Raw genomic sequence first — 24,107 nt, 5'->3', positions numbered from 1 at the left:
ATGGGCTAAAGGGCCTGTTCCTGTTCTATGTGCTAATTAACGAAGGCACTCCTTGAAAGCTCTTTTCTGGTGATGTTTCTCTCCATTTGGCAGTTGAGCCCACAGCATTGTAAAGCTTCAGATGAACCCCAACAATATCTGGTGACGTCAGTGCTCAGGAAAGGTCAGACCAGGTTTGACCCATAGTGCTCTGCTAATCGATGGTGCCCGCTAATTCAATGAGTGCCCTCCCAAGTCACGAGTCTTCAATGGGGTCAGGGCAGGCCGTGATCTTCACTGCTTCAAAAGGTCACCTGCAGGTCGTGAACTAATCCATTGAGGGCATCTCCAAATCAGGCCATTGGGACTTGTTGACGGAAATGGAATTAGAAAAGTATTCAATTGAAGACTTTATTCCTAGGAGACTGAGTGTGACCTTATCGAGGTGTATAAAATCATGAGGGGCATAGATAGGGTGAGTGCACTCAGTCTTTTTCCCAGGCTTGGGGAATCAAGAACTAGAGGACATAGGTTTAAGGTGGGAGGGGAAAGATTTAGCAGGAACTTGAGAGGCAACTTTTTTACACAAAGGGTGGTGTGAATGTGGAATGAGCTGCCAGAGGAAGTGGTTGAGCAGGTACATTAACCACTTTTAAAAGACAGTTGGACAGGTGCATGGATTGGGAAGGTTTAGAAAGTTATGGGCCAAACACTGGCAAATGGGACTAGCTTGGATGGGGCATCTTGGTCAGCATGGATCAGTTGGACCGAAGGGCCTATTTCCATGCTGTATAACTCTATGACTCTAATTGAATCAAAACCCCTGGAGAACAAAAAAAATACAAAAGAAGAGACACACGAGAGACTACCATAAGAGCTGGAAATCTGGAGCAACACACACAAAATGCTGGAGGAACTCGGCAGGTCAGGCAGCATCTATGGAGGGAAATAAACAGTTGACGTTTCGGGCCGAGACCCTTCATCAGGACTGGAAAGAAAGAGGGCATAAGCCAGAATAAAAGGGGAGGGGGGTGATAGGTGAGTCCAGGTGAGAGGGGGGTAGGTAGGCAGGTAGGGGAGGTAGGCAGGTAGGGGAGGGGGGAAGTGGGAATGATGTGAGAAGCTGGGAGGTGATAGGTGGAAGAGAGCAAAGGGTTGAAGAAGAAGGAATCTGATAGGAGAGGACAGTAGACAAGAGAATGCTCGAAACACTCAGCAGATCAGGCAGCATCTGCGGAGAGAGGAAGAGAGTCAACCTTTCAGCTTGATGAGCTTTCGTCATTCCTGAGAAATGTTAGAAATGAAACAAGTTTTCCCAGGGCGACTTTTTTCCAGGGCAACAATGGCTAACCCAAGGGGACATAATTTTAAGGTGATTGGAGGAAGGTATAAGGGGGATGTCAGTGATAAGTTCTGTACACAGAGAGTGGTGGGTGCGTGGAACGCACTGCCGGCAGAGGTTGTGGGGGCAGATATATTAGGGACATTTAAGAGACTCTTAGATAGACATATGAATGATAGAGAAATGGAGGGCTATGTGGGAGGGAAGGATTAGATAGATGATAGAGCAGGATAAAAGGTCGACACAACATTGTGGGCCGAAGGGCCTGTACTCTGCTGCAGTGTTCTATGTTCTGTAAGTTTAAAGTTGCAGAAAAAGTGGGAGGATCTGAGAGCGCAAAAGGGTGGAGATCTGGAGTGGATATATAGGCACCTTGACCCAGCTGAGAAAGGGTGGTGAAGGGTAACTTGGAGGAGAAGAATGAAATACCAGAGGAGGAAGGAGCAAAAAGAGTTGTATGTTGGCATGGGTAAGGCACGTCTCGAATGGTAAATTTATTTATTATTGTCACATCTACCAAGGTACAGTGAAAAACTTTGTTTTGCATGGCCGATTACCTGACATTGTTGAATTCATTGTTGACCCTGGAAACCGGTAACATACCAAGTCAGAAGGTGAGGTGCTATTCCTCAAATTTATGTTGAGCTGAAAAGCAAAATCACTCAAAGCCCTTGATAAACTTTACAAAGTTCTGATTACCAGAAGAGGCAGGGACATAGAATTACAAGGAGAAACCAGAGCGGCTTGAGATATTCTCTCTGAAGCAAATAATTTAATAGAAAAGTTTTGTATTTTCCCTCGCTATTTAAACACTATCCTGCATTTCTCCTCTTCAGACCTAAATTGATAACATGATATTTCTCTGCATTATATTCCATCTATCTGATTTTTGCTAACTTATGTAACTTATCTATATCCCTTTGCAGACTCTTTGCATCTTCCTCACAACTAATTTTTGGCCACAATGCACTCAGTCCCTTCATCTCAATCATTAGTCTAGAATCAATGAGACCCAGCGCTTATAACCCACCAGTTACAGCTTGCCAACTGAAAATGATCCATTTATCCCAATTCTGTTTACTGCAAGTCAGTCCATGCTAATCTGTTGCCTCCAATACCATGAGCTCTTGTGTATAACCTTTAATGTATCAACTTTTCAAGTGCCTACTGCAAATCAAAATACATTACATCTATTGTTTCTCCTTGCTCACATATCTCTCCAATTCTCCAATAAGTTTGTCAGACACGACTTCCCTTTCATTAATCTGTATTGACACTGCTCGATTGTATTACGATTTTCAAAATCTCCAGCTACGACTTCCTTAATCATAGATCCCATCTTTTTCCCAATGACAGATGTTAGGTTATCTGACCTATAATTTCCTGCGTTTCAGTCTCCTTCCTTTCCTGAACTGGGACGATATGTTAGTGGTTTTCAAGCCTGCTAATTTGGAATCTGAGCAATTTTGGAAGCAGCACCAACCAATGCATCCACTACCTCTCTTGCTACTTCGTTCAACACCGCAGAATGCTGGTTGTTGAGTCCTGAGGACCTGTTAGCCTTTTGCCGTATGGGTTAGGTAGGAAACAAACAACAGTTAGGCAGCAGGAAGTGTAGACAGAGTCCATGAAGGGGAGGCTGGTTTCCGTGATAGATTTTTCTTCTAATAACAGTGATTATTTTAAGTTGTTCCCTTCCAGGCTCAACGACAGCATTTATCCCGCTGTTATAAGATTATTGCACGGTCCCCTAGGTGGACTCTTGACCTCACAATCTACCTCGTTGTGACTTTGCACCTTACTGTCTACCTGCGCTGCATTTTCTCTGTAGCTGTTAGACTCTACTCTGTATTCTGTTATTGTTTTAGCTTGTACTACTTTGATGCACTGTTGTAATGAATCGATCTGTACGATCAGTATGCAAGACAAGTTTTTCACTGTATCTCGGTACATGTGACAATAATAAACCAATTCCTTTTCTTCTGGATTTTCAGCTATTATAGAACATAGAACTCTACAGCACAGTGCAGGCCCCTCGGCCCACAACATTGTGCTGACGGTTTATCCTGCTCTAAGATCTATCTAACCCTTCCCTCCCACATAGTCCTCCATTTCTCTATCATTCATGTGTCTATCTAAGAGTCTCTTAAATGTCCCTAATGTATCTGCCCCCACAACCTCTGCCGGCAGTGCGTTCCACACACCCACCACTCTCTGTGTAAAAAAACTTACCCCTGACATCCCCCTTATACCTTCCTCCAATCACCTTAAAATTATGCCCCCTCGTGTTAGTCATTGTCGCCCTGGGTAAAAGTCTCTGACTGTCCACTCGATCTATGCATCTTATCATCTTGTACATTTGGATGATTTCTGGAGTCTTCCACTGTGATCGGTGATGCAGAATATCTGCTCAAGAGTCTCTGCTATTGTTGAGAACATTACTGTGGATAGGTAATTTAATCTTTATCTTATTGCCGTCTCCGGGATCTTGCTGTGTACAGATTTGGTTGCTGTATTTCCCGCATTAGTATCTTGATCACCTTTCAGAAGGACTTCATTGGCAACAAAGTGCTCTGGAGATCCAGAGGATATGAAAGGTGTTACAGAAATACAAGGCTTTTGTTGCTTTTTAAGCCAATGTTGCTTTAAATAAGCTTTATCTCTTGAGTACAGTGACCTGGCCCAGAACAGGAAGTGCTTTGAGAAGGAAACCAAGCTACAACTGGGCTTAACCCTTTCATTGGCTGCCTGCCATAACACAGGCACGGCCTGTGACTGTGGTGTAGATGGAGCTGGGCTCTCTGTCCAATGCCCCCAACCCCCCACCAGCAACAGTCACAACATCCTGTACCAGAAGGTCCCTCTGATGTTTCACACAATTTGAAACAGAATCAAGACTGGCCAGCTTTCCTGAGTGTCTGCATGTTGTGTCCACGTGGATGGGTGCTTGTTCATACATGAATGTGGCTGCGGTGGTTGTGCACGTGGGTGTGGGCAGGGGTGTGTGTGGAGAGAGGTGGGTGTGAGTGTGTGTGTCTGTTGGCTGTGTGTCTAGTGTAGGGTGTGTGGGGATGGGGTGTGTGTGCACAGGCATTGAGGGTCAGGAGCAGGTCAGTGGGGTGGGTGTGTGGGATGTGTGGGATGGGCGTGTGGGTCAGGGTGTGTATGGGTGTGGGACGGTGGGTGTGGGACGGGGCGTGTGGGTGTGGGACGGTGTGTATGGGTGTGGGACGGTGGGTGGGTGAGGGATGGTGGGTGTGGGACTGTATGGGTGTGGGACGGTGTGTGGGGCTGTGGGACGGTGGGTGTGGGACAGTGTGGGTGGGAAGGTGTGTGGGTGAGGGACGGTGGGTGTGGGTGTGGGACGGTGTGTGGGGGTGTGGGATGGTGTGTGTGTGGGACAGTGTGGGTGGGAAGGTGTGTGGGTGAGGGACAGTGGGTGTGGTTGTGGGATGGTGGGTGTGGGACGGTGTGTATGGGTGTGGGACGGTGTGTATGGGTGTGGAACGATGTGTATGGGTGTGAGACGGTGGGTGTGGGTGTGGGACGGTGGGTGTGGGTGTGGGACGATGTGTATGGGTGTGGGACGGTGTGTATGGGTGTGGGACGATGTGTATGGGTGTGGGACGGTGTGTATGGGTGTGAGACGGTGGGTGTGGGTGTGGGACGGTGGGTGTGGGTGTGGGACGATGTGTATGGGTGTGGGACGGTGTGTATGGGTGTGGGACGATGTGTATGGGTGTGGGACGGTGTGTATGGGTGTGGGACGGTGGGTGTGGGTGTGGGACGGTGGGTGTGGGACGGTGTGTATGGGTGTGGGACGGTGGGTGTGGGTGTGGGACGGTGTGTATGGGTGTGGGACGGTGGGTGTGGGATGGTGTGGGACGATGGGTGTGGGACAGGGCGTGTTTATGTGTTTACGTGTGTACGTGTGTGGATTGTGTGTGTCCATTCTCCCTTCACCGACCAGCTGTGAAGGTCATTTGCCTTTTTGTGCACTTGGGTGAAATGATGCTTAACCAACTTACCCAGTGAGGTCATCAACCTGGCTCCTGGCACAAAGATCCTCTGTGATGACAAAACTTCTAAAAATAAATGTATTGCAATTTTTTTATATATATATATATATATATATATATATATATATATATCATTTGAATCACTGTGAAGGAAGAGCTCCACTCCTCTGCCCAGAGGCTTTGCAGAATAATCAGCAGTGTGAGCTTTTATTTCATTTTGTTTAATATCGTTTTGTGGATGAAATCCAAAATAAAGTGGCCAATAAATTTCCAGCAATGAGCTATTGATCCCAAGGGTGCTGAGAGTGTGGGCTTTGTGTCCCCTTGTGGCTGAGGTGAAAGACCCCACCCACCCTGGACACTCTCTCCATCTCCCCCTCCCCCACCTCCATCAGACAGAAGAGACAAAAGCTCGAGAACACGTCCCACCAGGCTCAAGGACAGCTTCTATCCCACTGCTATAAGACTATTGAACGGACCTCTTGTGTGATTTAAAGGGAGGCAGGATTAGTGCAGGAGGGGTAGGGAGGGAATGGACTGACAGCGGGTGAGATGGAGAGGGGTGGAAGGAGGCTGGAGCAGGAACAGCAGCTTAGAGAAGATGGACTGAATGGCCAATTGCAATTTCTTGCAATCGTACACTCGGTTCGATTTGCAACCCCGTTCATCTCCCAAACTGCCCAGCTCCTACACACGCCCCCCTTTCACCTCCCCCCCCCACCCCCCAACCCCTCTTCCTCCACAATCCCACCACCGCACCGCAGTGTCAAGGAATTGTTCTTTCTTCCGATCAGACCGAGCTCTGTTTGGGCGTGTTGGAAGAGGGCTGGGTGCAGTGGTGGTGACAGAATCTTGCTGCTGTGCATTGACCGATGGCTTATTTTGCTTCTCTCTGTGGGATCCTGCTAGGCACAGCTGTGCGGCAGTGGTGCGCAGAGTCGAGATGTGGCAAAGCGTTCTGCGGCTATGAAGCCCAGTTCTCACTTAAGGCGGGAAATAGTGTCTATGCACAGCAGGATCCCATAAAAGGAGTGAAGGAAATATCTGGGCCCAGGCCACTTGTGGATCCTTCCCAACCACAACAACATCTTTTATGACAAAGGTTTATTTAAATAATTTTCATTGGAACATTTATAAAATTCACATTGTTCCAATGAAAACGTTATCATCCTCGTCCAGGATGTACTGTGGCCCCTGCAGCGCCCACTGGTCTCAGAAGACCTCCAGAGAGCCATCGGATACTGCATGCTCCCTCTCCAGGGGCATGGACATATCCTTGGGAGAGGGGCCGGCAGTCAGCTTGGGAGGAACCCTTGGCAGTTCTGTGCCAGGACCTGTGAGTGATCACCTTGGCCAGGCCCAGAAACAGGTGGATGAGGAGGGCCCCCAACATGCTCTCTCCCCCCTCCTCCACACCAGGTGCCCCTTGTATTCCTTGCTATCACAGGGGTGTTATCAGAGTATTGACACCAAGCCACATCAGGAGGTTAGGGCAGGGAACCAAAAGCTCGGTCAGAAGTTTTAAGGAGCCTGGTAAAGAACATAGAACAATTACAGCACAATTCAGGCCCTTTGGCCCACAAAGCTGTGCCGAACATCTCCCTACCCTAGAAATTACTAGGCTTACCCATAGCCCTCTATTTTACTCAGCTCCATATACCGATCTAATAGTCTCTTAAAAGACCCTATCGTATCAGCCTCCACCACCGTTTCCGGCAGCCCATTCCACGCACTCACCACTCTCTGAGTAAAAAACATACCCCTGACATCTCTTCTATATCTAGTCCCCAGCACCTTAAACTTATGTCCTCTTGTGGCCACCAATTCAGCCTTGGGGAAAAACCTCTGACTATCTACCCGATCAATGCCTCTCATCATCTTATACACTTCTATCAGGTCCCCCCTCATCCTCCGTCTCTCCAAGGAGAAAAGGCCAAGTTCCCTCAACCTGCTTTCAGAAGGCATCCTCCGCATCCCAGGCAGCATCCTTGTAAATCTCCTCTGCACCCTCTCTATGGCTTCCACATCTTTCCTGTAGTGAGGTGACCAGAACTGAGCACAGTACTCCAAGTGGGGTCTGACCAAGGACCTGTTGGAAAAAGTGTTGGAAAAGTTTAGAGAGGGAATTCCTGAGCTTGGGCCCTTAGCAGCTGACCACCAATAGTGGAACCATTGAAATTCAGGGATGTATAAGAATCGGCAAAGAGATTTAGTGCATTCTAGCTGTCTGTGGAGAGTTAACAGGTAGGGAGATGGGGCCATGGAGGACTTGAAGTAACGATTGATACCTTAAAATATGGGGAGCCAGCATAGGGGTATAAGGTGAACAAACTAGACGGAAGTTAATTCATAATTGGTTTATTATAGTCACATGTACCGAGGTACAGTGAAAAACTGTTTTGCATCTCATTCGTACAGATCATCACATCAGTGCATTGAGGTAGTACAAGGGAAAACAATGACAGAATGCAGAACAAAGCATTACAGTTACAGAGAAAGTGAGTGCAGGCAGACAATAAGGTGCAAGGTAGACTGTGAGGTCAAGAGTCCATATTACTGTACAAGAGATCCATTGAATAGTCTTATAATAGCGGGATAGAAGCTGTGGCACAGCAGTAGAGTTTCAGATAAGATAAGATTTCTTTATTAGTCACGTGTACATCGAAACACACAGTGAAATACATCTTTTGCGTAGAGTGTTCTGGGGGCAGCCCGCAAGTGTTGCCACACTTCCAGCGCCAACATAGCATGCCCACAGCTTCCTAACCCGTACGTCTTTGGAACCAGAGCACCCGGAGGAAACCCACGCAGTCACGGGGAGAACATACAAACTCCTTAAAGACAGTGGCCGGATTTGAACCCGAGTCACTGACGCTGTAATAGCGTCATGTTAACTGCTACACTACTGTGCCCGCAGAGCTTCAAGCTCATAGAAAGCAGAACACGTAATCTCAGGCAGGAGTCTCAATGTTACAAAGGTACTGCAAGCATTGCCACAGAAGGTGAATGGGAGATAGGGTGGGGCTGGATGATGGGACAGAGGATAGGGTGATTATGAAACTCAAATATGACTCCGTGATTGTGGACAGTGTCAGTTTCCAGCGAGAGTGATGGAGTCCGTGGCTGGTGGGCAGTTACTAACTTACTGTGACATAGGAGGTCATTCTGCCCATCAGGTCCACACTTGCTCCTGGCAGAACAATCCCATCGGTTCCCATTTCCCTTCTCCTTGTTTCCCTGTAACCTAGCAACAACTTCTCTCTCACATGCCCATCAACTCCCCTCTGGTCCTTTTGCCAGCTGCCCACACTTAAGGGACATTTTACCTTGGCCAATTAACCCATCAATATGGGATGCGTAGAGGAACCTGGAGCTCCCGGGGGAAACCCAAATGGTCACAGGGAGAACGTGCAAACTCCACACAGACAGTAGCGGAGGTCAGGATGGAAACTAGACCCCTGGAGCTGTGAGGAAGCAGCATTACCTGTTGCATTGTAGTACAAGGGAATGGACAATGGCTTCTGTTCCCAGTATTTCGGAACCTTCTGTTGACCGGGTGTGCTGGATGTAGGGAGGGGACCAAGAGAAATGGAGGTGAGGTGTGGGTAAATGAGAAAGAATGACAGTGTGTTGAGATTAATGAGAAACGGAAGGGGCCGAGGATGAATCCTTGAGGGGGAACCAGAGAGGGAGGAGAAGCCGAGGCTGGGTGATTTCCCCGGCTGTGATTGGATGGAAAAGTATGGAACTGGTTGAGCACATGCCTGAGGGAGCAGGTGGAGCCTCAATTTACCATCCGCCTGAAAGGCAGCGCTGTTGACCAGGCTGCACTCCCTCAGTACCATGCTGTGTGTCACTCCTGATTATTGTGAAATGTGGACCCACAGCCTCCGAAGTATTGGTATTGGTTTCTTATTGTCTTGCATACCGATCGTACAGGTCAATTCATTACACAGTGCAGTTACATTGAGTTAGTACAGAGTGCATTGATGTAGTACAGGTAAAAACAATAACAGTACAGAGTGTCACAGCTGCAGAGAAAGTGCAGTGCAGGTAGACAATACATGACAACTGTCCATTAATTTGCCAGTGATTTTGTTCCAGGGTGTTTGTTTCCTTTCCCTAAGGTGGTTTATTCAGTAATTACAGTGTCACATTAATACAACAGTACTTCATGATGCACACTATTTTCAGTTTCAAATTATAACATGGTCATCACTGTCCAGAATGCACTCGAGCCCCTGTGGTGCCCACCGGTCCCGGAAATCCCCCACTGTACCTGTGGATACCGCGTGCTCCTTCTCCTGGGACACACGGACACAGATGTAACCGGGCAAGAGGGGCAGGCAATCGGCTTGGGAAGAACCCTCGACTGCCCGTCGCCCAGACCCATCAGTGGCCACCTTGGCCAGGCCCAGGTGCAAACTGACCAAGAGATTACCCAACCAACCCATCACCCCCACCCCCATCCTGCACCTGGTGACCGAAGATCAGGAGCGTGGGGCTGAAGTGCAGCCAAAACTTGAGGAGCAGCCCCTTCAGGTACTCAAATAGGGACTGCAACCTCTCACACTCCTGGTAGCAGTTAGCATAACACTATTACAATGCCAGCGACCTGGGTTCAATTCCAGCCGCTGTCTGTAAGGGGTTTGTACATTCTCCCCGTGTCTGTGTGGGTTTCCAACGGCAGTGGTTCACAGCCCTGAACAGTATCCAGGCTCAACACATCAAACATTGCACTGACAGTCATAGAGTTATAAGGCACAGAAACAGGCCCTTCGGCACAACTCGTCCAAGTTGCCCACCTGAGCTAGTCCCGTTTGCCTGCGTTTGGCCCATATCCCTCTAAGCCTTTCCTATTGGGCAGGCACGATAGTGTAGTGGTTAGCATAAAGCTATTACAACGCTAGCGACCCGAGTTCAATTCTGGTCACTGTCTGCGTGGGTTTCCTCCTGGTGCTCTGGTTTCCTCCCACATTCCAAAGACGTACGGGTTAGGAAGTTGTGGGCATGCTATGTTGGCGCTTGAACTGTGGCGACACTTGCGGGCTGCCCCCAGAACACACTACGCAATAAGACGCATTTCACTGCGTTTTTCGATGTACATGTGACGAATAAAGATAAAGGTATCCAGGGTTGTTGTGGGAGGTGTGGACGGCTGCCCGTTGAATACAAGGGTGCTCTTTAAGATGGGCAAATCCGAGCTTGGAGACACGAACTGCTGCCAGCTGTTGTGTTTGACTCCCCACTAATTGTGTGGCTCATCTGTGACCCTGAACTTGACTCGCAAAATCACGGTGATTCAAAACTACCTGCAGCTTTTTCAGTCCTGGTTGTCAGCAGTGCTTGTGTGATCCGAACAAGGCTGTGATTTATTGTACTGGATTGGACAATAATTCAGCGTAGCATTCCGTGTTTTTAAGTAGAACTTCTGGCTGCTGTCAGCGCACTCCCCTACAGGGTGCTGACTCACACCATGGTTCTGGTGTCCATGGGAAGGTCTGCAGTTCCTCAGGCACAAGGCTGTGTGTCTCATCTATGTGCTTTGTTAGTGTCCTTGGGAAGAGGAGAGAGGAGAGGGTATGTGGAGACGCAGGAGGTTTATAACGGGTGGGGTATAAGCAGGTTACGGGGAGAGAGGGTGGGTGGTCTGGAGAGAGGAGGGGAGATGTGTGAGAAAGTTGTAGGGGAGGGTGGGATTCGGGACAGGAACAGGGGGTAGTGTAGGTTCAGGCTGTGTATTGAGGGAGGCAGTATGTGGAGCTGTGGGAGAGGGAGGGAAAGGGGAGAGGATGAGGGAATTCTGGTATATCTGTCCTGACGTTGTAGAGGGAGTTTTATTCTGCATCTATCCCTGCCTTGGGAGTGTGTGATGGGACGGTGTAGAGGGAGCTTCACTCTGTATCTAACCCGTGCTGTCCCTGCCTTGGGAGTGTGTGATGGGACAGTGTGGAAGGAGCTTCACTCTGTATCTAACCCGTGCTGTCCTGCCCTGAGAGTGTGTGATGGGACGGTGTAGAGGGAGCTTCACTCTGTATCTAACTGTCCCTGCCCTGGGAGTGTGTGATGGGACAGTGTGGAGGGAGCTTTAACTCTGTATCTAGCCCGATTTCAAAGAACGGTTGTCAGTAACACTTGATATTGACAGTAACAGAGAGTTGTATTGCCCAGAACACACATAGTTCACCTCATTTGCTTATGTCTATTGAATTATAAAGGAAACTGCTGTAGCCTTTCCCTGCACTGAGTTATGGAGCATTTCAGACAGGGAGTAGTCCCTTCACTTTCATCACTACTCCAGTTCACCATGAGGTCATGAGGATATGCTGATAGGAGGAAGGAAATTTTGCAGTGCTCACTTCTCTTCAGAGCTGGGAACCACGTCACCCTTCATCAGCTCACAAGCCGACTTATCGCAAGGTTGCACTAACCTTGGCCATGACCGTGATGTACTGATTCCAATGTATAATTGTATCTCGCTGTGTGTTGCGATCTGGAAACCACAATCTGCCTTAACTTCCTCGGTTTTTCATCCTCATCTCTGAAGCGACGGATGGGAAGGGCTCAGCGAGGAGGGCAAGGTCTGAGGTAATCTGGGTGAACACAGTGTTGTGTGAGAAACTGTACCTTCAGTCCCTGTTTCATGCACAGTTAGTGCTGGGACGCTCTGTTCCAGTCATAAGTGCCTACACTCATGCACACACACACAGCTGGCACTCTTAGTTGCTGTTATTTACACACACACACACACACACACACACACACACACACACACACACAGCTGACACTCTTAGTTGCTGTTATTTTCATACACATACATGCACACAGACACATACATGCACAGAGCTGGCACTCTGAATTCCTGTTATTTATACACACATACACACACACAGAGAGCTGGCACTCTTAGTTGTATTTTATACGCGCATGCGCACACTCTCTCTCTCTCTCTCTTCCCCCCCCCCCCCCCATCTCCCTCTCTCTTCTGGGATGGTTGTTCCTATCACATACCCTCTGATCACTGTAAATCTTCCCCTGCTGACTCTGTCTTTGGTAGGGTGCACAGGTAATGATCACCCTGCTATCAACCCTTGCAGCCTGCCCCTGGTCCCAGACCGGTTGATCTGCTGTTGCATCGAGGGGAGGAAGGGAGGTGTATCGTCTTGTCAGTGTTACTGTTCACCCAAACCCATTTCACACTGGAGTTTGCGAGGAAGCATCTAATGGGAAGATGATAGCCTCAAAGTCCCAGTTCTCCCATGAGCAAACACTCCATCAAACAAGGCCTGGTTCACAACGAAATGTGCATCATGCACTGTCAGATTCAAGGCCATGCTATGCGATCCCCCTCTCTTGGAAGGTCAATGGGATATTGGCCACTGGTTTCATGGGAGTGGAGGGGACAAAATATCCCAGTCAATAGATTGCTGTGTGGTAGGTTGCTATGAGGGAGGCTAGACGTCTATTGTTGGGGTTGGGTGGGAGGCTGGTAAGGTGTTGAATGGAGGCCAATGGGGAGGTATTGGTTTATTATTGTCACTTGTACCAAGGTACAGTGAAAAACTTGTCTTGCAAACTGATCGTACAGGTCAATTCATTACACAGTGCAGTTACATTGAGTTAGTACAGAGTGCATTGATATAGTACAGGTAAAAAACAATAACAGTACAGAGTAAAGTGTCACAGCTACAGAGAAAGTGCAGTGCAATAAGGTGCAAGGTCACAACAAGGTAGATCGTGAGGTCATAGTCCATCTCATCCTATAAGGGAACCATTCAATAGTTTTATCACAGTGGGGTAAAAGCTGTCCTCAAATCTGGTGGTACGTGCCCTCGGGCTCCTGTATCTTCTACCTAATAGAAGAGGAGAGAAGAGAGAATGTCCCAGGTGGGTGGGGTCTTTGATTATGCTGGCTGCTTCACCAAGACAGTGAAAGGTAAAGACAAGAGTCCAAGTGGGGGGAGGCTGGTGTCCGTGATGCACTGGGCTGTGTCCACAACTCTCTGCAGTTTCTTGCGGTCCTCGGCAGAACAGAGAGGATACATAGATGTGGGGTGTGGCCTTGAGATAGCGGAGGGGTGGAATTAGGGTAAAAAAACACCATCCCTCGTGAACCTCATATGGAAATCATCGGGATCCCAAGGGGACTCCTAGCTTAGGTGGGCACCTTGGTCAGCACGGATGGGTTGGGCCAAAGTCTCTATTTCCATGCTGTTTTATTCGATGATTCATGAAAAGAAGTGCCTGGTCATATTTCTCAAGTGGTGTGATTTGACCCAGAAATGGTCACAAACACAATTTACTGAGGTTAAATCAATTTTCAATCACTTAACACTGATAAGGAAAACTAATGCTATATAATCCAACTTCGAGACAAATGCAATTCAGCCTCTTCAGACTTGGCTGAATGATACCTTCACTCCACCAACTGCTTTAGTTTCATTGGAGACACAAGAGAGACGTCAGATGCTGGAGTCTGGAGCAACACACAAAACGCTAGAGGAACTCAGCGGGTCAGGCAGCATCTGTGAAGGGAAATGGACAGTCGATGTTTCGGGTTCAGACCCTTCATCTGGTCCATTTTGTGTGTTACTCCTTAGTTTCACTGTTCTTTTGACTCTTGTCAATGAATGATCTATTAATATCTGTGAAGATAATTTTAATTGACCCTTCAGCCTGAACGTAGAGTGGAGAAGGTTTGATTTTTTTCCAAGGCCTAATTTTGGTAAGCTCCCTGACCTATACTTCCCCACCCTAACCCAGGGGATGCACAATGTCACAACCAGTAGATCCGCTGCCTCACAGCCAGGGTTCGATCCTGACCTCCGGTGCTGTCTGTGTGGAGTTTGCACGTTCTTCCTGTGACCAAAAGATGTGCAGGTTGGTAGGTTAATTGGTCTCTGTAAGTTGCCCCTAATGTGTAGGTAGGTGGTAGATTCTGGGGGGAGCTGATGGAAATGAAGTGAGACTAAAATGGGATTAGGTTAGGGATAGTGGTTGGCACAGACTTGATGGGCCGAAGGACCTGATTTCATGCTGTATCTGTCAATAATTCTATGATTGTAATATTTTTCTCTATCAACTCCTTGAAGCATCGCAGTTAGATCCTCTCAAAATTCCCTTTGTTTAAAGAAATGCAAACGTCTTCATATATCAGGAGGTTGTTTTTCTGTTGCTGGTCTTGAACTGATGAGGCTCATTGTGTTGTCTTTGGTGTTGGGCTGGTTGACACAAACTAAGACGCAGAGCAAGCATTCAACAAACTATCCCTGATCCCTAAGGTTGGGCTACTGAAGAGATGGAGCAGCTGAGTGCTGTGGTGCGGTGGGGGAGCAGAACTGAAGGAAGTTCACCTCCGCAGTGCTTCAGTGTGTCAGCATCAGCCCTGTAGATTCTGATGTTAGGAGTATCGGAAACCCAATATTAATAGGGTCCTGTTGAAATTATCATTGGCAGATGGAAGGTTAAACAGTGAGGTCACCATTGTAATGTAACACATTATGGGATCATCGATTGGGGCTGCATGACTGGTTTATGTAGACAACACTATTGATCTCCACAGTACAAATATTAAAATGAAGTGATAATAAGGTGTTGACTGCAGTCTCGCGCGTAGCTAGAGTTTAAGCACTTGCACCCAAATAACATCAAGACCCAGGCGTGTGTCAGAAATGAAAGCTGGGACAGATACAGAGTGAAGCTCCCCCTACACTGTCCCGTCACACACTCCCAGGGCAGGGACAGTTAGATACAGAGTGAAGCTCCCTCTGCACTGACCCGTCACACACTCCCAGGGCAGGGACAGTTAGATACAGAGTGAAGCTCCCTCTACATTGTCCCATCACACACTCCCAGAGCAGGGACAGTTAGATACAGAGTGAAGCTCCCTCTACACTGTCCCGTCACACACTCCCAGGGCAGGGACAGTTAGATACAGAGTGAAACTCCCTCTACACTGGCCCATCACACACTCCTAGGGCAGGGACAGTTAGATACAGAGCGAAGCTCCCTCTGCACTGTCCCGTCACACACTCCCAGAGCAGGGACAGTTAGATACAGAGTGAAGCTCCCTCTACACTGTCCCGTCACACACTCCCAGGGCAGGGACAGTTAGATACAGAGTGAAGCTCCCTCTACACTGTGCCATCTAACACTCCCGGGGCAGGGACACACGTTGGATATAAAATGAAGCTCCATTTACGCCATTCTGACAATAACTCCCAGTGGTAGTACAGCACCAACATTCATCATTACTGCACCGCTGTGTTACATGGCGATAAGCCTACAGTCACTGGTACTGCACCCCAGGGATCACGAATTGACAGACCTGCAGTCATTGGTACTGTTCCAGCTGGAATACACTCACAATCTCCATGAGAACAGTGTAAAACATCCTGTAGAACAACAAGAAATTCTGTCCTTCCAAACATGTTGGTCTGCAAAGGGAATTTTTATCTCTACGTCACGAGGGTCAAGTGATTGTGGCTGGATGACAGGTACAGATCTGTCATTGTTTAAGATCAGGGCACAGTGCTAGCTGGAACAAGTCTGTGCAATGCTCAACGTAGTACAAGTGGATATGTCAGCTGTTATATATTGTTCATTAATTTATGGGATATAGGGTCACTGGCAAGGCTGACATTTATTGTCCAATCCTTGAGAATGTGGTGGCGTGCAGCCTTCTTGAACTGCTGCAGGCCTTCGAGTAGAGGTCCTCCCACAGTGCTGTTGGGGAGGATGATAAAAGACCAGCAATATATTTCCAAGTCAGGATGGTATGCAACTTGGAGAAGAACCTGCAGTTGAGTTTGTTCCTGTGTGTCTACTGCTTTGTCCTTGGTGGTAGACGTCATGGGTTTTGGAGATGCTGTCCAAGCAGGCAAAGTAACAGCATTGCTTTTTGTAGACAACACATACAGCTGGCAATATGTACTGTGCTGGCAGTGGAGGGAGTGAATGCTTAGCATGGTGGATGCGGGGTCAGTCAAATGGGTTGCTTTGTTGTGTTTGGTGTCAAACCTCTGGAGAGTTGTTGGTGCTGCTTCATCCAGGCAAATGAGGAGTATTCCGTCACATTCATCATTCTAAGTGATTTAAAGAGCCTTAGTGAGGCAAGAACAGAAGAAAATAGGAGAAGGAAAAGGCCTCTCGGCCCCTCAAGACTGCCCCACATTCAATATGATCATGGCTCATCTATGCTGGTTTCACCTCCTCCTCTGTGCCAGATCCCCATCAGCCTCACACATTGCTGGATGCCCAGCCCATGGCTCTTGCTCTTGCACCCACGGTATATATAGAATTGGAATTGGTTTGTTAGAATTGGTTTATTATTGCCACTTGTACCGAGGTACAGTGAAAAGCTTGTCTTGCATACCATTCATACAGACCAATATGTGGCTGGTCCAGTTTTATTCTGGTCAGTAGTGGCTGTCAACTTTTGATAGTGGGGGACTGCAATGCTGTTGAGTGTTAAGGTAGCCACTTACTGTCACTTGTTAGTCAAATGTCTCTCACAGTTTACGTAACAATTGGTTGTACAAGGGTGCACCGTATTACACTGAGATAGTATTAAGGGTACATGCCTATCAATGAATGATACCTGGGTATAATACATTGCAATAGATGTTCCACTGAATAATATGGGTATGGTACCAGTGGATGCTGGAACTGTACCTGCACTGGGAGTTATTGTTGGGGTAGGATAAATAAATTGGTAAATAATTGGTAAATTGGTTTATTATCGTCACAAATATCTAGGTACAGTGAAAAAATTTGCCTTGCAATAAAGTTAGACTCTGTGCTATCTATGCCTGGGGACTGTGTGATGGGACAGTGTGGAGGGAGCTTCACTCTGTACCTAACCTGTGCTGTCCCTGCCCTGGGAGTGTGTGATGGGACAGTGTAGAGGGAGTTTCACTCTGTATCTAACTGTCCCTGCCCTGGGAGTGTGTGATGGGACAGTGTGGAGGGAGCTTCACTCTGTATCTAACCGTCCCTGCCCTGGGAGTGTGTGATGGGACAGTGTAGAGGGAGCTTTACTTTGTCTGTAAACCTTGTTGTACATTTGACCCTTAAGACTATGCAGCTGAATATTGGATTATTCTTTTCTCTTTGCATTAGTAATTCCTTCTTCTCGTCGTTGGGACTGCATTGGTGGGGTGGGGGTCGTAGATGGTGGGAGATCTTTCCTTGGTGGTTCGAACAATGATAGCTGTTGAGTTTGTTTGCACAGGAATACAGATTCCAGCTCCAGAACATCAGCACACTCACTGGGCAGTGCAGACGTATTGTGTAACCAATGAGGAGAGCTAAGATACTGTGTCTTAACCTTGTGTTTGCACCCTCTTTTTTGTGCCAATACTCACTGTAAGCTCATTAATTAGTAGCCTTCAGGATAATGCCTTTTCCTTTTAGTACCATTACTTAAGCAAGAGCCATCCTCAGCTAAGTATTGTGCTCCTGGCCAATCTATGAGATAACACTTCCTGTTCCCTTAACTTCCATTTTCCTTCCCCCTTTGCCCTTGCTTGTTCAAGGTCCTGGTTATTGATTCACTTAAAGGAGTTGCAGCAAGGTCACGGCAGATCAGTACTCTGAAGGTCAGCTGCCTGTGGTTGGATTTGAAGTCAGCATTGGGAAGAAGAGAATTCAAAATAAATAGGATATTTATAATGTGTTCTTAGAAATGTAATGTAATGGAGACGTTCCTGTAATTGAAGGCAATGTGAATGTGCATCAGTGTCCTCTAATGTGGAGTCTGAACCTGCTGTCCTTTATTGACCTCCACAAACAGACTGGGGAGGGGAGTGTCGAACTTCAGTCAAGAATAAAAAAAGACTTACATTTATAGTCTGCCGTTCGCGACCTCAGGATGTTCAAAAATGAAGACGTTTTGATGTGTTGCCATTGAAATATAGGAAACCTCAGAGGTCATTAACGTACGATCTTTGTAAGATCATACGTCAGGCGTAGGTATCAAGATCAGCATTTAATGTCCATCTCTATTGTATATTATCCCCACATTCCAAAGACGTACAGGTTAGGAAGTTGTGGGCATGCTATGTTGGCGCCGGAAGCGTGGCGACACTTGCGGGCTGCCCCCAGAACACTCTACGCAAAAGATGCATTTCACTGTGTGTTTCGATGTTCATGTGACTAATAAAGATGTCTTATCTTATTTGCCCTTGGGAAGGTGGTGTGAGTGACCCCCTTGAACCAAAGCAGTTGAGTGGCAAGGCAGTGGTTTGGTCCTGATCCAGGGTTTCAACCTGAAACGTTGACAGTTCCTTCCCCCCCCCACCCCTCAGATGCTGCTCGACCCACTGAGTTCCTCCAGCAGATTGTTTGCTGCTCCAGTGGTTTGGTACAAGTGAGGTAGACAAGTTCAGGGGGCAATTTAGAGGGAGCCACATGCAGCATGTCTGGTCCCAGACCATGTACCCAACCAAATCCCTCCCGCACAGGCATTGGTGGGCAATCAGGATTCTCTCATCCAGTGCTTGCATGGTCACCATTACTGAAGCCAACTATTTTTGCCATATTTGTATAATTAATTGAATTTAAATTCTCCAGCAGCTATGGTGATAGTTGAACTCTGGGCTGGATGATTGGTGTGGCACAGTATTGTAGCAGTCAGCACGACTGCCTCATAGCTCCAGCAGCCCAGGTTCGATCCTGACCTCCAGCGCTGTCTGTGTGGAGTTTGCACATTCTACCTGTGACTGTGTGGGCTTCTTCTGTGCGCTCCAGTCTTCTCCTCTGTCCCAAAGGCGTACGGGTTGGTAGGTTAATTGGCTGCTGTAAATTGTCACTGGTGTGTAGGTGAGTGGTAGAGTCCAGGGGCAGTTGATGTGAATGCAGGAAGGATTAAAAAAAAAGGGAAAAGGTGCAGAGGTTTAGAGAAGCAAGTCCTAAGTTTATGTTCCGGGCAGGTCTGTGTGGAGTTTGCATGTTCTCCAGCACAACCTATCTCAGCCAAGGCTGTGATTGGTGGAAGCCAGGTAATCCCGGTGCCTCTTTCAGGAGTGAATGAAAACCAAAAAAAAACGCAGATGGGAAATACATAGAACACAGAACAGTACAGCACAGAACAGGCCCTTCGGCCCACAATGTTGTGCTGACGTAGCTATTCCCTCCTACCTACAGAATGCCCATATCCCCCTATTTTCCTCTCACTCATGTGCCCATCCAAGCCCCTCTTAAAAGCCCCCAATGAATTTGCCTCCACCACCCTATCAGGCAGCACATTCCAGGCATCCACCACTCTCTGAGTAAAAGACATACCCCTCTCTTCTGTTCTGAACCTACCCCCTCTCACCTTAAATGCATGTCCTCTGGTATTGGATCGCTCAATAATGGGAAAAAGATAAGATTAGATATCTTCATTAGTCACATGTACATCGAAACACACAGTGAAATGCATCATTTGCGTAGAGTGTTCTGGGGACAGCCCGCAAGTGTCGCCACGCTTCCGGCGCCAACATAGCATGCCCACAACTTCCTAACCCCTACGTCTTTGGAACGTGGGAGGAAACCGGAGCACCCAGATATTGTTTGTCCACCCTATCTATGCCCCTCATAATTTTATGCACTTCCAACAGATCACCCCTCAGCCTCCGCTGCTCCGGAGAAAAGAGCCCAAGTTTGTCCAGCCTCTCCTGATAGCACATGCCCTCTAATCCAGGCAGCATCCTGGTAAACTGAAATCTGAAATAAAAACTGAAAATTCTGGAAATACTCAGCAGGTCAGGCAAGATGGGATTAGTATAGACAGATACTTGATGGTCGGCATGGACACAATGGGCTGAAGGGCCTGTTTCTGTGCTGTATGACTCCATGTGAGAAGTGATCACACAGTATGTACACGTTGTAGCACTCACCCTTGTGAGGCAGACTAATATGCCTGCCATAATTCATGTACAAGCATAGATGGCAGAGCATAGAGCCACTGCCTCACAGCCCAGAGACCCAGGTTCAATCCTGACCTCTGGTGCTGGCTGTGTGGAGTTTGCCCGTTCTCCCTGTGACCAAATGGGTTTCATCTGGGTGCTCCGCTTTCCTCCGACATCCCAAAGAGGTAAAGGTTGGTAAGTTAATTGGCCGCTGTAAATTGTTCATGATATACATTAACGGTTTGGAAGAGGGAACCAAATGCAGCGTATCTAAGTTTGCCGATGACACTAAATTGAGTGGAAAATCAAGTTGTGCAGAGGATACGGAGAGTCTGCAGAGAGATATAGATAGGTTAAGTGAGTGGGCAAGGGTCTGGCAGATGGAGTACAACGTTGGTAAATGCGAGGTTATCCACTTTGGAAGCAGAAATTGAAGATCAGATTATTATTTAAATGGTGAAAGATTGCACCATGCTGTTGTGTAGAGGGACTTGGGAGTGCTTGTGCATGAATCACAAAAAGTTGGTTTGCAGGTGCAACAGGTTATCAAGAAGGCAAATTGAATGTTGGCCTTCATTGCCAGAGGGATTGAATTTAAGAGCAGGGAGGTTATGCTGCAACTGTACAGGGTACTGGTGAGGCCGCACCTGGAGTACTGCGTGCAGTTCTGGTCTCCTTACTTGAGGAAAGATAGAACATAGAAAGTAGACATTAAACTCTACCAAACTACCTGCTTCCACTACTACCCCCAGTAACCCATTTCAGGCACCTACCACTCACTGCGTAAAAAACTTGCCCCTCACATCGCCTTTAAACTTCCCCCCTCAAACCTTAAAAGCATGTCCTCTGGTGTTTGATATTTCTACCCTGGGGAACAGACTCTGACTGTCTGCCCTATCTATGACTCTCATAATTTTAAAAACCTCTATCTGGTCTTCCCTCAGCCTCCGACGGTCCAGGGAGAACAACCCAAGTTTGTCCAACCTCTCCTTATAGCTCATACCCTCTAATCCAGGCAGCATCCTGGGATAAACCCCTTCTGCACTTTTTCCACAATCTCCACATCCTTCCTATAATGGGACGACCAGAACCTCACACAATACTCCAAGTGCGGTCTGACTAAAGTTTTATATAATTGCAGCATACTCTTATACCCAATACCTCTATTAATGAAGGCAAGCATGGACCCCAAGATCCCTCTGTATCTCAATGCTATTAAGGGGCCATTAACTGTATACTTTCTCTTTTAAACTTACCCCCTCTCACCTGAAATGCATGCCCTCAGAAAACAACCCAAGTTTGTCCAACCTCTCCTTGTAGTGCATGCCCTCTAAGCCAGGCAGCATCCTGGTGAACCTCTTCTGCACCCTCTGCAAAGCCTCCACATCCTTCCTGTAATGGGGTGACCAGAATTGAATGCACTACTCCAGATGCGGCCGTAATGCTCCCTCACCTTGCAAGAGTTTCTGGGTCCAGCGAGCTTACATGTTAGTGGTCAGGTTGGCTGGTAGGAATTTGGTGGTGGGGGTGGCGGTGAGATTCAGAGGAGGAGAAGGAGCATTGGAAGGGGTGTTGGGTGAGGGAAGTGCCAGGATTGTTCTCCAGATCTTCTAACTCACCATCATTGACTCCGAACCCAATTGAAAACTAGTTGAATGCAATGAAAGCCACAAGGCACACAGGTAGGGCCTTACATTCACTGTACTACTGCAGAACCTGCAGACCTCCAACGGGTAATCCAATCCTGCACTTGCGAAGCAGCAAATGATCTGCTGGAGGAACCCAGCAGGTTGAACAGCATCTGTAGGTGGGGTTGGGGGGGTGGGGGGGATAGGAATTGTCGACGTTTCGGGTCAAAACCCTGCCTCAGGACTGATTTCTGAAGATCACCAGCTGTCCTGTTCCAGGAGCCCCCTCTTCTCATCCCCTTCTGGTTTCTGACCATCCTCTCGACCACACCCAGGACTTGCCGTCTCTCCGCCCAATCTCAGATGCCTGCTCTGGCAGCAGACTTTTGCAAATCATCACATTTGAAGGAAAGTAAATATCTCTGCAATTTTCTGTCTCGTCTGCAACTCAACCACAATTTTTTGAAGTTTATTGCATAGTTAAGGTATGGAGCAATTGGCATCATTTGGATGGGGAAATAGCTCAGAACACTGTATGTGCATTCTGAGCACCAGGATTTGGAGTCACAGAGTTATTTGGGAAGGTTGCCAGGGAGATGGTGCATAGGGTACGTATGGGAATACCTAGTACATAGGTATTCTCGTATGTACAGGCACAGTAGTGTAACGGTTAGTGTAACGCTATCACAGCGCCAGCGACCCAGGTTCAGTTCCAGCCACTGTCTGTAAGGAGGTTGTATGTTCTCCCCGTGTCTGCGTGGGTTTCTTCCAGGTACTCCAGTTTCCTCCCACTTTCCAAAAACGTATGGGTTAGGAAGTTGTGGGCGTGCTATGTTGGCGCCAGAAGCATGGCGACACTTGTGGGCTGTCCCCAGAACACTCTACGCAAAAAGATGTATTTCACTGTGTGTTTCAATGTACAAGTGACTGATAAAGGTAGCTTATCTATTATATAGGGGGCATAGATAAGGTCTTATTCCCAGGGAAAGGGAACGAAAAGCTCAAAGGCACAGGTTTAAGGTGAGAGGGGAAAGATTCAAAAGGGACCTGAGGGGAACTTCTTCTCACAGGGTGGTCCATATATGGAATAAGCTGTCAGAGGAAGTGGTTGAGGCAGGTACAATAATGACATTTAAAAGACATTTGGATAGGTACGTGGGTAAGAAGGGTTTAAGAGGGATATGGGCCAAATGCAGGCAAATAGGACTTGCTTAGATGGGCGTCATGGACACATTGGGCTGAAGGGCCTATTTCTGTGCTGTACTACTCTGTGACTGCAAACCAGGCAAGAATATGAGAACGTTTTGTTTAATTTGCAAGTTGTTGTGACCTTGATCGGCAGTGGAGGCAGATTCAACAGGAAAGTTTCAAAAGGGAATTGGATAAACACTTGAAAGGAAAAGCTATGCACGGCTGTAGGGAGAGGGAGGGAGGGAGGGTAGTGAACTGGAGAAATCCTTGAAAGACATAGCACAGGCACAATGAACCAACTGCCTCCTGCAGTGATGTAAGATTCTCTGATTCTAACCAAGCCATCTGTTCCACATTAGGATTGCCAGCCTCGGTAACTCAGCCTATTCCCCTGCTTTATAAACCACAACATTTATTGTCTAGGTATCAACTTGTCTTCAAGGCAGCTATCTGCTTTTATATCAGTTCTTGTGTCTGCTTTCCTTGCCATCATCCTTACCTCAATTACAGGAATGTCTCCATTACATTGCATTTTTAACAACACACTGTAAACATTTTTGTTTGTCTTGCAATTATGCACCTTAATGCTCAATGGCACAGCTGGTAGAGTCACTGCCTCACAGCTCCAGTGACCCGGGTTCAATCCTGACCTCAGGTGCTGTCTGTGTGGAGTTTGCTGACTCTCATGTTGATTTCCCCCGGTTGATCCAGTTTCCTCCCACTTCGCAAAGACGGTGCAGGTTGGTAGGTTAAATGGCCATTGTAAATTGCTCCTAGTGTGTAGGTGAGTGGTTGAATCTGGGGGGAGTTGACGACAATGGCAGACAAATACAATGGGCTTCGTCCAGGATTAGTGTAAACAAGTGCTTGATGATTGACACTAACTCACTGGGCCAAAAGGTCTGTTTCTGTGCTGTAGAATTTTATAACTTTAGGTGGTACAGTGAAGAAGGTTATGAAAAATTACAGGGGGATCTTGATCAGCTGAGTAAGTGGGCCAAGGAATGGCAAATGGAGCTTAATTCAGAAAAATGCATTTTGGAAAGTCAAATCAAGG

The 24,107-nt window shown here is 47.5% G+C and overlaps 1 protein-coding gene across 3 annotated transcripts in view; it reads left to right on the top strand.

Annotated features, from left to right (window-relative positions):
* Positions 1–24,107, top strand: part of nrip1a (nuclear receptor interacting protein 1a) — a 109,495-nt gene that overhangs the window by 67,907 nt on the left and 17,481 nt on the right. The window contains exon 1 of one of the 3 annotated variants that reach the window (XM_052015239.1): positions 11,765–11,928. The exons of the other annotated variants lie outside the window; for them this stretch is intronic. The gene's annotated coding sequence lies outside the window, so the exon portion shown is untranslated. Of the gene's footprint in view, positions 1–11,764; positions 11,929–24,107 lie in introns of those variants that run through there. 3 annotated transcript variants of the gene reach the window in all.

Source organism: Pristis pectinata, chromosome 4 (assembly GCF_009764475.1).
Source record: "Pristis pectinata isolate sPriPec2 chromosome 4, sPriPec2.1.pri, whole genome shotgun sequence".
NCBI lineage: Eukaryota > Metazoa > Chordata > Chondrichthyes > Rhinopristiformes > Pristidae > Pristis > Pristis pectinata.
This window is presented reverse-complemented; position numbering and strand designations above follow the sequence as displayed.